The sequence below is a fragment of the Triticum aestivum genome, chromosome 1A (genome assembly GCF_018294505.1).
Source record: "Triticum aestivum cultivar Chinese Spring chromosome 1A, IWGSC CS RefSeq v2.1, whole genome shotgun sequence".
Lineage (NCBI taxonomy): Eukaryota > Viridiplantae > Streptophyta > Magnoliopsida > Poales > Poaceae > Triticum > Triticum aestivum.
This window is the reverse complement of record NC_057794.1, coordinates 406,996,631-407,009,954: the sequence shown is the minus strand read 5'-3', so window position 1 is coordinate 407,009,954 and position 13,324 is coordinate 406,996,631.

The following is a 13,324-nucleotide window of genomic DNA, read 5'->3' as shown; positions in this document are numbered from 1 at the left end:
TGGGCTCGGCCCCGGCTGGCATGCGCCTTGGCGCCTTGGAGCCCCCACCAGAGATGCAGTTCGTCCCCACGCCTGCTCCGGCTCCCCCAAGATCAAGCCTAGGCGCTCGCCACGCGCAGTCGCGATGCCCGGTCTGACCCAGCAGCAGAAGGCGGAGGCAAGGTTGGCTCAGCAGTTCGCCTTCATCAACAAGGAGTCTGACTTCTCGCCCCGTGTGCGCGAGAAGTATGTGCAACGTTTCAAGTCCCCCCTTGGCAAGCTCACCTCCAAGCTTGCTCGTGTGGCTGGGGTGCACTCCACTGCCAAGATCAACCTGCCCGAGGAAGAGCTGCGCGGGCTGGCTGGCGAGGGTGCCGGCGGTGCAGTCTGAAGCCGCTGTCGTCTCCTTCACGGGGTGATGTATGTTCCTGATGTTAGTTAGTTCCCAGCCTGCTTGTGTCTGTGTACCGCACCGCCTCCCAACCATGCCATTCGTGTATGTTCTGTTTAGTCGGTGACCTCGCCGGGCGCCCGTACTCTTTAGGCCGACCGTAACCCCAATGTTCTTCAAAATCGCTACTCGTTGTACGAGTATGCCATTAATCTGTGTGAATCAGCGTGTCTTCCATGAGTAGTTTCACCCTCCTCAACTGGAACGTGCGGGGCCTCAATGACCCGGCGCGCAGATGTGTTGTGAATTCGCTTGTCTTGCAATCTCGGTGCTCAGTGCTCTGCCTGCAAGAGACCAAGGTCGCCGCCTTCTTGGCCGCGACTTTGCTTGAAGTGACTCGTCACGGCCTTGCCGGCCACGCCACCCTGCCGGTCATTGGTACGCGGGGCGGCATCCTCCTCGCCTGGGATACCGATGTGTTCGAGGTCGACCAGCTCAAGCTACCGCCCACGCCATCTCGACGCGTTTCTCGCCGCGCGATGGTGGTGCGCCGTGGCACTTGTCCACGGTCTATGGCCCGTGCGATGACACTGAGAAGCTGCTTTTCCTCGATGAGCTGGTGGCGATCCGTGGCCGTCGGAGGGGTCCTTGGCTTGTTCTCGGCGACTTCAACCTTATCTACGAGGCCCGTGATAAGAGCAACTCAAACCTTAATCACAGCATGATGGCTAAGTTCCGGGCCGCTCTAAACGCCGGCGAACTGCGCGAAATCTCCTTGCATGGCCGCCGTTTCACCTGGTCCAATGAGCAGGACGACCCTACTCTCTGCCGCCTCGACCGTGCTTTCTGCGACGTGGACTGAGATCTACTGCATCGTTCGGCTCGTCTCGCGCCCCTTGCCACCGACAGGTCTGATCATTGCCCGCTTGTGCTCACATGCGAGCATCCCGGTCGGGTAAGTTCGGTTTTCGCTTTGAGGCATTTTGGGTCCATCTTCACGGATTCTCCGATGTCGTGTCCACCTCCTAGAACGAGCCTTGCCCGCCGCTGGATGCGCTCGCACGCTTGGATTTCAAGCTGAAGCGAGTGGCCCGTGCGTTGCGGCACTAGAACAAAAACTCGGTTGGCGATACCAGACTACAGCTGCTCATGGCCCAAGACACGGTCCGGCTGTTGGATGAGGCCCAGGAGTCGCGTCGACTTGAGCAGGACGAGCTTGAGCTCAGAAAATCCCTCAAAGCCAGGATCCTTGGGCTTGCTGTCATTGAACGGATCAAGGCTAAGCAGCGATCGTGTGTGCGCTACCTCCGCTCCGGCGACGCCAACACCAAGTTTTTTCATCTTAAGGCTAATGGCCACCGCCGTAAGAACTTCATTGCCTCCCTCCGAACTGCCAGTTTGATCGCCATGACCCAGGAGCACAAAACGGCGGTGGCAAAGGAGTTCTTCGATGGTCTCATCGGGCAGTCGGCCAATTCTCAGCTCGGCCTTGACTGGGACAGCCTTGGCCTGCCATCTGAAGACTTGAGGGACCTCGAAGCGCCGTTTTCTTTGGAGGAAATCCGGCAAGGCATTAGCGATCTGCCGGCCGACCGCGCTCCTGGCCCAGATGGTTTCACTGGGGGGGGGTTTCAAAGTTGCCGCCCCAATCATAATGCCAGACCTGCTGCTCGCTTTTCGCCAGGTGTACCTGATGAACCGCTCCAGTTTGCACAAGCTCAATGGCGCGCACATTGTTCTTCTCCCCAAAAAAGCCGACGCGGCCGCCATGGGTGACTACCGGCCTATCAGCCTTCTGCATAGCATTGCCAAGCTCATTATGAAGGTCCTGGCAACCAGGCTGGCGCGACGCATTGACTCGCTGATTTCCCCTAGGCAGAGCGCGTTCTTGCGAGGGCGGTGCATTCAGGACAACTTCCTCCTTGTCCGCGGTTTGGCCAGGCATTTCCACCGGGTCCGGCGGTCGGCGCTCTTTCTCAAGCTCGATATCGCAAAGGCATTTGACTCTGTGTCTTGGCCATATCTGCTGAACATGCTGCGTGCGCGAGGTTTTGGCAGGCGATGGTGTGAGTGGATGTCCATGTTGTTGTCCACTGCCTCCTCCCGTGTGCTCATTAATGGCCATGCGGGAGAGCTTATCCAGCACCGGTGTGGCCTTCGGCAGGGCGATCCGCTCTCGCCTTTCCTCTTCATTCTGGCGATGGAGCCGTTGCAGCGCATCCTGGATCTTGCCGTCCTCGAGGGAACATTATCGCCGCTGAGAGGTAGGATCCCTCGTTTTAGCACCTCGCTCTACGCGGATGATGTCGCCCTATTTCTCAATCCCGTTCGAGCTGAGCTGGCTACGGTGCGCGCCATTCTCACCTCATTCAGGTTGGTTTCGGGGCTCCATGTCAACTTCTCCAAGAGTGCGGTCATCCCGATCCGCTGTGAACTCCTGGACGTGCCAACTATCATCGCGCCGCTTGGGGCGAAGGTCACCTCCTTCCCCTGCAAGTTCCTTGGCCTGCCTCTTTCCCTCAGGCGATTGCGTAAGATCGACTAGATGCCCCTGCTGGATAAGATCCAGGCATGTCTGGCATTCTGGAAGGCCACACTACTCTCCATGGCTGACCGGTTGGTCCTCCTCAACGTGGTGCTCTCCGCCTTCATGGTTTATTGGTTGTCCATGTTCGAGCTGCCGCCTTGGGCGCGCGCCGAGATCGACAGGCTACGCCGCGCATGGCTCTGGAGGGGTGAGGAGTCCTGTCATGGCGGCCATTGCAAGGTCGCATGGGGGATTATCTGTCGGCCGCGCCAGCTCGGCGGCCTCGGTGTGATTGACTTGTTGTGCTTTGGTGCCGCCATGCGCCTGCGATGGTTGTGGCGGGAACGTGTCTCCCCGTCCAAGCCTTGGATCGGCCTCCCGACGCCATGCACGATCGCTGACAGAGCCATCTTTGCTGCGGCAACACGTGTGACCATTGGTTGCGGTGAGCGTGCTCGCTTCTGGTATGATAGCTGGCTCGACGGTTGTGCGCCATTCACCTTGGCGCCGGAACTGTTTGCGGTCTCCAGGCGCAAGTATCGTTCAGTCCAGGAGGCGATGCAGGGCGGGCGCTGGGTGTCCGATCTCCGGGGAAGGATCACCGCACATACCCTGCCTGCCTTCGTGCGCCTCTGGTCCGCAATCAGCCGGATCGCACTGCGGCCAAACGAATGTGACACTTTCTCGTGGAAGCCCAATGATAGTGGCTGCTTCACGGTGGCGTCCGCCTACATGATTCAGTTTCTTGGCTCTACAACCTCGCCGCTTTGGGCCTCGGTTTGGCAGGCTTGGGCGCCGGCGAAATGCCGCCTTTTTGCCTGGCTCTTTGGTCAGAATAGGATCCTTACTGCCGACCGCCTGCTTGCCAGGAAATGGCCGAACTCCTATTTCTGCCCGCTCTGTCGCCGAAACTTGGAGACCGCCGACCACCTCCTGATCACCTGCCCCTGGTCGCAGCAGCTCTGGGCACGGGCCGCCGACCGTTTCTGCTTGCCGGGTTTTCTTCCTGCTTCCTGGCCCCCTTGGACGTCCCTCCACGAGTGGCTCTCTAACCTCTCGGCAGATGCGCCCTTGGCCAAGCGCAGCAAGTCGATGGCGCTGATGGTCCTATGGTTCATATGGAGGGAACGGAATGGCCGTATCTTCAGGAGCAACGAGCATTCGGTCTCTCAGGTGTTGGATCAACTGCTCGACGAAGCTAGGCAATGGGCGTTGGCTGGAGGCCGACACCTCTGCTGGGAGTAGTTGCCTCCCTTCTTCCTTCCTTTTTTGACTCTTCTTTCTTCGCCGCCGCTCTTGCGGCCGGCTGTTTGTACAGTTGGCCCCGGCCGTCCTTCCGCTTAATGAAATCGCAGTTCTCCTGCGCTCTTTCAAAAAAAATAGTCCATGTTGTTGCCAGTGAGCGGACATACTGTTGCATGCACAACAGTGTGGTGACTCAATGGACCACCTCCATGAATCAAGGAGGTGGCAGCTAGTTCCAAGAACCGAATCTACAATGGGAGTGTCCAGTTGGTACCATGTACTCCCTCGTCCTAAAATATAATATGCCCGCGCTTATTGAGGTTCAATTTTGACCATAAATCTAACCAACGTAACCGACTGCGGCGGGAGCGAAAATTATACTAATAAATTCGTATTCAAAAGAAGTTTTCAATTATATAATTTTTGTTTCCGTTGCAGTTGGTCTCGTTGCTTAAATTTATGATCAAAGTTAAAGCGCGCAAACCGTGGATGCACTACATTTTGAAGCAGGGGAAGTACTTACTGTCGGTGGTTTCATTGCTTTGACAATGATAAACATGACATGGCAATTGCTACATGAAAGCGAGGATTTCATGTTCCCCGGGAAAGCTCATTTGATCCATACGATTTTTAAGGAATTTCCATAGGGTGGTGATCCTAAGGAATATTTTTTGTAAGCCTTGATTTCTCCATCCTCCATACCATAATTCATGTCGTGGTTTTATAGGAGTAGGAATAGTTACTATGGAATTTTCCGTGGTCTATTTCATAAGAATTTAAAAAAGTCCGAGCTCATGGAAAAATTCATGCGCTTCCATGAACAACACGCTTGCGTCAATTCCTTTGTTTTACAATTCCATCGAATTCAAACGGGCAGGCAGGTCATAGCAATCCTCTATTTTTTCTAGCATGTGAAACAAAGGAGCCCTAAGCATCTGCACCCTTTTTTTCCCATGTCCCCGTGCCCATTGTCTCTCTTCGATAGGTAGGAGAGAAATGCGGTTGCGAGACCATTTTTTGGCGACCTTTACAACATGATATTCCAACAGCAACATTTCAGTTTCTACGGCGCTTGCTTGCAAACTTTGACTGACCCAAGTCACTAAAGTAGAGAATTCAAGCATGTCGTAGAAGAAAAAGCAGTTTCCTACTACGATAGTGAATTCCAATTGGATGTTGACGCTGCTTCTTTCTTGATATCATTAGTATAGATTCTCGACGAGTTCAATTGGACTTTACATTCCAGAGTGAAAGTTCTTGTACGAACCATGTAATTCGGTACGAACCATGTAATTAGGTACCCAAAAATGTCAATCAAAGCTTCCAATTCTACTAGCAAAAGGGCTCATGCATTGCTATGAGATTTTTTTTTTATAATTTTCAATGGCCATAGCCACATTTTGCTGCATCACCGAGATACACTATCACACTCAATTTTGCAAAAATCATGAACAAATTTTGAAATATGAATTTTTTTAAACACGTGAACATTTTTCAAATTCATGAACACTTTTACAAATTTGTTAAAATTTCTAAAATCAATAACATTTTTTGAATTCATGAACATTTTATACTATTTGCAAACATTTTTTTAAAATTGTGACATTTTTTAAACAATGTTTTTGAATTGGTGAATATTTTTTCGGAAATTAGTGGAACATTTCTTAAATTAATTATTTTTATTTAACAAACATTTTGTGAAATGGATGATCATTTTTTGAATCCGCAAATATTTTATGCATGAATAAACTATTTTTTAAGTGCCAGACAATATTTTAATTTTTAGGATAGTTTTCCATTCATGATCATTTTTTGAATTAGCGAAATTTTATTCAATTATATTAACATTTTCTAATACACGAACTTTTGGAAAAATCAAGAACATATTTTGATTTGCCGAGCATTTGTTTTCAAATTTTGAATATGTTTTGAATAAGCAAACATTGGTTTACAAAATCACTAATTATTTTTTGAGTACACAAACATTTTATTGTTTATTAAACATTTTATGACAAAATTCTCCTTCTTAAATATTTGGAACTTTTTTGAGGTCCCAAATTATTTAAAGTAGAAAAAATAAAATGGAAAAGAAAAACTAAATTTAAAAAATAGGTCGCTCGGACATTGTCGGTCTAAACGGGCACACCGCGTCTTCCCTCAGTACAGAAGTACAGAAGTCTAAATGGACGCGCTGCATCTTCTCTCAAAGTTGCAAAATATTACTCACCTATAAGTGGTAAAAAACGTATCACACAGAGAATTCCCCGGTCTGGGCAGGCCAATGCATCAGGGACCTCCTATACAGCGCTCTGCATGCTGGGAGAAGACACAGCGCACCCGTTTGGACCGGGCCATGCCAGGGCGGGCTGTTTTTTAAATTTCATTTTGTTTTTTTAGTTTTTTCTTTTTCTTTTTCGTTTTTTTACTTTAAATAATTTGGGACTTCAAAAAAATTTCGAATTTTTAAAATGAGGATTTTTAAATATAATTTTTATTAAATCATAAAATATTCGTGGATTCAAAGAATATTCGTGATTTTATAAAAAAATGTTTTCTTATTCTAAAAATATTTGATTTTTTTGGAAAAAATGTTCAAGAAATCAAAAAAATGTTCATGATTTTATTTAAAAGTACGTCTATTAAAAAATGTTATTAGAAGAGAACCATCTTTATGCATCACTAGAATTTTGTGAATTTTGTAACAGAGAGAATGCACTTGCAAGACACAAACATGTTTTTGATGAGGTGAAACTAATGTAGGAATATATACACAATTCTTCTGGATGAAGGCATTTCATCGGTTTCTTAACTAGATATTGTTGTTTGTTCCAAGAAGTAATCTACATAAATTGTTAATAGAATTATAACCCTTCAAAAATGCTAAATCAATAGATATCTGAAACTAGCGGGGGAAACTATGTCACATCCATTTAGTAGTAGCATCAGCAACACCTGGCTGCGGTAGATCTTTCCTGGGAAGTTTTTAATTATCATATTTTGCGAGAATGAGAAGTTTTAATTGGTAGACCTCATCTTGGATTCATTTATATTATTCACAAAAGAACAACTATGTAGTCTTACGTTTAAAAATAATTATAAGACAATGTAAACAAGTCCTATGCTTTTTTAGGAAGTATGTTTGTATTCAAATCATAAAATAATACAAAATTCTGGATCCATACAAGCACACCCTAACACATGAACAGATAACTAGAATAACAAAGAGTAACCTAAAACAACCAGTAAAACGCGTAGATCTTCAGAACTCTGTGCCATTATACCTAAATCTTGCGAGAAGACCCATGCAACACAAGCATCTCCAACCAGATCTAAGCAAGTCATCATTTTCAACCATGGTATAATCGCCATCACGCTGCTCCCCGTTTTCTTCGCTTCCGCGCCGAAAAGATAAGAACACACATATGCATCCAACACACCTGCACCAACCTTCGCCATCTGTGGCTTTGAGTACCGATGTATGTGCCCCTTCCAGATGGAAGAGTACTAGGATCCAAGTTCTATGCTTTCTCCAAGGAATAAATCTAGCTTGTTTGGAGTGAGGTGACCTGTCATTTGGTACTGTTCATTTGTCAATGGTTTACTAGTTGACATGAGGTTTGGCCATTCTTGAGCAATCAAGCTCATCACCTCCCTGCTGATGTGTCAATATATTTTAGAGCAAGTATAATAGTGGGCTTATAACCTGCTTACAAGGAAATTTTGTCTATGTGAAGGAGAGAGATGTGAAAAAGTAAGAGGGAGTGGGCTCTCGTGTAAGAGCATGGACAAATTCGACCCCTTAAACGCACGCGGATCAACCACATTCAATTCATGCAACGCTACGTAAAACACATGATCATAGCCCAGTTCATCGGATTAGCCGGACAAAAGAAATATGATTCATTGGAGTTCAAACGGCGGACAATGCAAATCCATACTACAAACTATTGAAACATAGATAAAATATAAACAGAACCGGGAAGGGAGGAGGAAAATCACCATTTCCTCACCGGCCCCTTCCCTCCGGCCGTCGGCGCGGCTGTGCCCCTCGTCCGTGTAGGCGTCGGCGTGCGGAGGTGGGTCGGCGTGCAGAGGCGCATCGGTGTCGGAGCTGGATGTGGAGCCGTCCGTCATATCCGGACGCTGACGAAGTGGATCCGCCGCTGCCGGATCCGCCTTGGTCGACAACGGAATGTCTCAATGCGATGCGGAGGGCGACTTCCTCCACATTGTCAGGGTCCGCTTCATGCAGCAAGCTAGACCAGTCGTCCTCGGAGCCGGAGTCCCCACCGGAGGCAGCGCTACTTCGGTCGCCGGCCATCGGATGCGTTTGGAGGGGATCGGAAGTGAAGTGGACGGAGAGGGAAGTGAAATGGACGGAGAGGGGAGTGAAATGGAGTTCAAATTGATTGTGGTCTAGGGTTTTTCGGACAGCGATTTTTGTGGGGCAGGTGTGGGCCAGGCTGGGCCAAGTCGACGTGGCGGGCGCGCCTGGACCACCCCATATCCGCCCCATATTTGGGCTGGATTTGAGGGGTGCCGGTCAGCCCGGATGTTTGAGGGCGGTTTGAGAGGTCCGGTTGGGTCGAAATTTCATGACTGGTCAGTGACCGGACGGCCTGCCCGGGCGTTTGAGATGGGTTTAATGGGTCCGGTTTTAGATGCTCTAAGAGCCTGACTCTATGCATGCTCCTAAGCATACTAGAAGAATGCCCGTGCGTTGTAACGGGGCCACATTAACTTTAAGAGTTCAATATCAGTTATGTTAATATTACATTTAATATTCTCATACATATCAAGTGACATTGGCGACAATTTTTTACCATCAAATTCTCACACACACACTCTCTCTCCCTCCCTCTTTCTCACTCTCTCTCCCCCTCTCCCTCTCTTTCTCTCTCTAACACACACACACATATCCATCTTATCGGGTACGGGGTCATAATCCATCTATTTCACACGCACACGCGCTAGTGCATAACAATATGGATTATGTGTATTATATTTGCCACCACAACTTATATTTCCCCGAGCCGCGTCGCTACAGAGCCGAGATCCCGCCCGACCACCTCGCCGGCATCGAAGGGAAATGGATAAGGGTGACGCCCTGCCTCCCCTGCCCCCCATGGCCTTACTCCTCGACGCCCCCTCCCAGATCCACTTCTCCTCCTCGCTCGCTCGACCCCGTCGATCTGGACGAAGTCAGACGCCACGGCCACCATTATCGACCCTGTCCACACAGCCACTGCTCTCCCTGCAGGCTAGGAGCTTGTCGAGGAGCTCCGAACTCCTCCGCTACTTCATCTGCGCCAACGAGATCAAGTCCAGCACCCCCGCATCGACGTCGCTGCCGTCTTCCTCAACCTTCGGCCACCGTAACATTGTCGTTCGATCCGCGCCGCTCCGAGCTCCCCTGTCTTCCCCTAGGGTGCCATTGACACTGCTGTGATCTCCTCTTGCCTTTCCCCTGTTTCCCCTCTCGTTAGGTATTTCGTCGTGGCCGAGAACCGCCGTCCACCATGGCCATTGCAGGGGTAGCCACCGAGCTCCTCGGATTGACCCTGTAGCACATGCCCGCTCCTATGCGCGCCCATGCTCGAGCCTGCCGCTCTTCTTCCGCGCACGCGGGGCCACTCCCTCTCCATGCCCACGCCTGTGCCACACCGCGTCAATCGCACCCGCCACTGCCGTCGTGCTCGCCACAGCCACCGCACCACTGTGACCCGCGCGACGCACACCCTGGCCACGCACCACACTCTCGCTAGCTGCGCTCGCCCCGTCTGCTGCCGCCTATCCCTTCGCTTGCCCCGCAGTCGTGCCCCTGCCTCACGCCCCCTCCTGTCACGGCCATCTTCTGCCGGCCGCCCCCTCAGCCACGCCGACCGCTTGCCTCGCCTGCTGCATGCTGCTTCCTGCTGCTATGCGCTGCTCTACCGCTGGTACGCTGCTGCGCCATGTCCTCGACACCGCCGTGGACAAACATGGTGGAGGGATTGTCAATGGAGTACGAGGAGGAGGTGGTGGAGAAGGTGTGGAGAGGCAAGAGGTCTGGGGTGGCGTCAACTGGCTGTGGTGGAGGTATTTATGGGAGAAGGAGCCTAAGCGGAAGGAGAGGTCACAATTGGAAAGAATCGCAAAAAAATCATAACGTGGAGATCTCATTCCAAAAAATGCTAATATCGATGGAGGGGTGATTTCCTTCTATAGGTGGAAAACATAGGAAATATTGGTTGTTATCAAGGAAAGGTAAAAATTTAGGAAAGTTAGGATTTTGAACTGATTTCTATGCAAATGGAGTTTTATTGTTTGGTAACGTGATCGTCTGATTAGGAAAGTTTGCAAATGTTAAGAAACTATTTATTGGGAGGAAAGTTTGTGATGTGTCTGTTATTTGTTGCCTAAAACAAATTTCACTAATGAGAGAAATCGATTGATTTAGATAATTTAGGAAAGTTAGATTAAAATATATTATTTGTTTCGTGAAAATCTGTTATTTGTTTCCTAAGACAAATTGAACCAATAAAAGGAATCGATTGATTTGCATAATTTAAGGAGGTTAGATCCCTGATTTGTTATACGTTAGGAAAGTTCTGGTTGTAATAAAGAGTGGAGAGAAAAATAAACCGATGGACCAGGGTAGGAGGGGGTGGTGGGAGGAGAGACGAAAAAATCCAGCAAAAATAAATCGTGAAGACTATTCACCAACTGCTTCATTAAAAGTAGAGATGCAATAAATGTGAAACAAGAGATAGAGAAAATATGAGAAAAAGTACTAATTTAATAGCTAACCTTATAGCTAATCTTATTATATAAGTGACTATGTTGGCTATAAATGATATGACAACGCATTATAGCCAGGAGTTGGCTGTATTATTAACCATGCTATCAGGCTGGGCAACACAACTTGCAACATGGTTCGGCAAAATGATCTAGCATGAATAATTTATTGAGTTCTTAATAAATGGTACTAGTCTGGTCTCCCTTGCGTTGCTGACCGGATGTGAGTAGAATTGTACTGGAAACATATTTAAAGATTAGACACGGTATATGTTGACAATGGGTGTCTGTTGTCATTAAGAGCAAGTACAATAAAGCTGAGTCAGATGGCTATAAAATAAACTAGTATATTCTTGCTTAGTTGAAGAAAAGAAAAAAGCAGAGCGAAGGTAAGCATGCTCTTGATGAAGAGCCAACTCTAGCACGTGCTTCTAGTCACTTTATGAGTGTGAAAGGTCGGCCATATAATAAACAAGTAGTACACTCTTCAAATCAACTATTGTATATACTGGCTATAAGATGAGTTATAGATGACATGGCAATGGGTTATAACCAGCAGTTGGCTATACTATAACCATGCTCTAAGTATGCATGTGAAGAATCCTAGTTTATTGAGCAGTCCACTAGTAGAAATATTGTCAAGTGGATTTTCAAAGACGACCGCACATTGGAAATTTAATCCAATTATTAAGAAACACAAGCTAACTGTAAGTTGGGAAAGAGGAGAATAATGTGGAGAAAAGAACAAGCGGATGGTCTTTTTATGAGAATTTCAATTTTAGTAGCAGCCTGATGTGATAGACAAGTTTGCGGTTGCTTAATGCTAATGGGAAGAACTCGTCCAACAAATTGTTGTGCACAAGTTGGCATCATGGTTTGTCAAACCATGTTTAATTTAACTAGCTCTTGAGATGTTGAAATGAAAATTACCACAGTTACCAGGATGGGCAGATTATACCCTCCGGGTGAAGGTAGCTCTCTTAATTAATTGTTAATCAACCATTCTACACGTCAAACACATGGGACGTCCAAACAAAACATCAAGGTCATAGGAATTTTGCAACATCAAGGATTCTTGCCGCGACATTAAGAATCCTTGATGTTTCAAAAAAACCTACCGTCATGCGCTTTGGCGGTATAACCACAAGGATGGGCATTTTTTTTTTGAAAAAGAGAAAAATCCCTGGCCTCTGCATCAATTAATGCATGTAGCCATATTATTAAATAAAAACGTAACAAGATCATGAGGTCCAAAGATGCTCATAAACTGAGCAGTAGTCGAAAGAAAATAACGTAACAAGATGGGCAGATAGCTTATTTATGTTGTTGCATTGTCAGCACACAATATTTTCAACTCCTCTTGTACCGGTTATAACCTGTGGGTGATGGCAGCTCTCTTGATTAATTGTTAATCTACCATTCTACATGCCAAACACATGGGACGTCTAAGGATAACATCAAGGTCGTAGGAATTTTGATTATAACCTGTGTTTACTTTGTCTGTCTTTCAGTTGTGGTGACATGTCTATGCGATTGTGGAACTCAGCTTGATGGTTTTATTTATAAAGTCAGGCTAATGCCTTTTTTTAAAAAAAGGTTATAGGAATTTTGTAACATCAAGGATTCTTGCCACGAAAGCACTCTTGTTGCCACACTCATTATTCAGCACGCCTTGTCCGGTCAAGTCAATAGTCCAGGCTAGTGCACGGCATGTTGGACCGTGCGTTCATTGCATCGTCCGAATGGCGAAAGATAATGGCGGCGGGAAGAAGATATCGTATGATGACATCGAACGCAGACGCAGTCCTTCTGCCCCCCCCCCCCCCCCCCCCCAACGTGTTTCGTGCTGGAAACGTACTCGTATTCTCTGTCCCATCTATCCGGATGCTATCTTTTTTCAGACGCTGCTTTCATCTTCTGATTATTATTGAGGTAATATCAACAGTGGTGCTTAAAGTTGGCACTGATGTGTACTTTAATGTTTGAACTTAAAAAGTACGTTGAAATTGTTCTAGAACTTGACACAAGCATGCAAATACAGTGATAATCTCACCCATAGACGTATAATGTGCTAATGTGACATCGTATTTATATCAACATTCACACGTGGCATGAGACCCGCTTACCACAGATGGCCTTCTTTATAAGTGTCTCTATAACCGGCGGGCCCATACGTCAGCACAAACAGATTCGAACTCGCTACGTTGCATTTGCAAGCGGATTGCGCTAGCAACTTGGCCATTCAATTTCTCATAGATGGGTGTGACTTTTAGATGAGCTGCAAACAGTACAGCCCATTTAGCGCATGTTAGCTTTATTTGGAAATTTGTGAAAGTTTGTCAACAATAGTCACACTAATAAAAACAAATTTCAAATATTCATGTGTTATGAATATTATACGTACA